The sequence below is a fragment of the Arachis stenosperma genome, chromosome 10 (genome assembly GCF_014773155.1).
Source record: "Arachis stenosperma cultivar V10309 chromosome 10, arast.V10309.gnm1.PFL2, whole genome shotgun sequence".
Lineage (NCBI taxonomy): Eukaryota > Viridiplantae > Streptophyta > Magnoliopsida > Fabales > Fabaceae > Arachis > Arachis stenosperma.
This window is the reverse complement of record NC_080386.1, coordinates 76597965-76599801: the sequence shown is the minus strand read 5'-3', so window position 1 is coordinate 76599801 and position 1837 is coordinate 76597965. Positions and strand designations below refer to the sequence as shown.

The window sequence follows — 1837 nt, the reverse complement described above, 5'->3', positions numbered from 1 at the left end:
TCCATGGCAAGCTGTATGTTGGGCATCACCGTTGTCAGTGGCTACAGTCCCGTCCTCTCAGTGAAAATGTTCAACGCACCCTGTCATGGCACGGCTAATCATCTGTCGGTTCTCAATTAGGTTGGAATAGAATCCACTGATTCTTTTGCGTCTGTCACTAACGCCCATCCTTCAGGAGTTTGAAGCTCATCACAGTCATTCAATCATTGAATCCTACTCAGAATACCACAGACAAGGTTTAGACCTTCCGGATTTTCTTGAATGCCACCATCAATTCTAGCTTATACCACGAAGATTCTGATTAAAGAATCCAAGAGATAAACATTCAAGCCTTGTTTGCTTGTAGAACGGGGGTGGTTGTCAGGCACGCGTTCATGAGTGAGAATGATGATGAGCGTCACATAATCATCAAATTCATCAAGTTCTTGAGTGCGAATGAATATCTTGGAATAAGAACAAGCTGAATTGAATAGAAGAACAATAGTAATTGCATTAATACTCGAGGAACAGCAGAGCTCCACACCTTAATCTATGGTGTGTAGAAACTCCACCGTTGAAAATACATAAGAACAAGGTCTAGGCATGGCCGTGAGGCCAGCCCCCAAAACGTGATCAAAAGACTCCAGATGATCAAGGATCCAAAGATTCAAAGATCTAAAGATGAAAATACAACAGTAAAAGGTCCTATTTGTAGAGAACTAGTAGCCTAGGGTTTACAAAGATGAGTAAATGACATAAAAATCCACTTCCGGGCCCACTTGGTGTGTGCTTGGGCTGAGCATTGAAGCTTCTATGTGTAGAGACTTTTCTTGGAGTTAAACGCCAGTTTTTGTGCCAGTTTGGGTGTTTAACTCCCATTCTTGTGCCAGTTCAGGCGTTTAACGCCGGGCAGTTTTGAGCTGATTTGGAACGCCGGTTTGGGCCATCAAATCTCGGGAAAAGTATAGACTATTATACATTGCTGGAAAGCCCAGAATGTCTACTTTCCAACTCCGTTAAGAGCGCGCCAATTGGGCTTCTGTAGCTCCAGAAAATCCACTTCGAGTGCAGGGAGGTCAGAATACAACAGCATCTGCAGTCCTTTTCAGTCTCTGAATCAGATTTTTGCTCAGGTCCCTCAATTTCAGCCAGAAAATACCTGAAATCACAGAAAAACACACAAACCCATAGTAAAGTCCAGAAAATTAAATTTTAACTAAAAACTAATAAAAATATAATAAAAACTAACTAAAACATACTAAAAACATACTAAAAACAATGCCAAAAAGCATATAAATTATCCGTTCATCAGTTCTTGAGCCTCTTCAGGCATTTTCTTTAGGTGAATAGATCCACCTGTAGAATGTTCCAAAGACATTTTCGAAAACTCAGATAGACCATAATAGAATATATCTAATATGGTCCATTCTGAAAACATGTCAGATGGACACCTTTTGGTCAACTGCTTGTATCTTTCCCAAGCTTCATAGAGGGATTCACCATCTTTTTGTTTGAAGGTCTGAACATCCACTCTAAGCTTGCTCAGCTTTTGAGGAGGAAAGAATTTATCCAAGAAAGCCGTGACCAGCTTATCCCAAGAGTCCAGACTATCCTTAGGTTGTGAATCCAACCATATTCTAGCTCTGTCTCTTACAGCAAAAGGGAAAAGCATGAGTCTGTAGACTTCAAGATCAACTCCATTCGTCTTAACAGTCTCACAAATCTACAAGAACTCAGTTAAAAACTGGTAAGGATCTTCATATGGAAGTCCATAAAACTTGCAGTTCTGTTGCATTAAAACAATAGTTGAGGCTTAAGCTCAAAATTATTGGCTCCAATGGCAGGAATGGAGATGCTT

The 1837-nt window shown here is 40.4% G+C and overlaps 1 non-coding gene across 1 annotated transcript; it reads left to right on the top strand.

Moving 5' to 3' along the window:
* Nucleotides 1-1415: 1415 nt before the first annotated feature.
* Nucleotides 1416-1519, top strand: LOC130958523 (small nucleolar RNA R71). The gene has a single exon (XR_009077640.1). It is a non-coding gene; the product is annotated as a small nucleolar RNA R71 (small nucleolar RNA).
* The last annotated feature ends 318 nt before the right edge of the window (nt 1520-1837 follow it).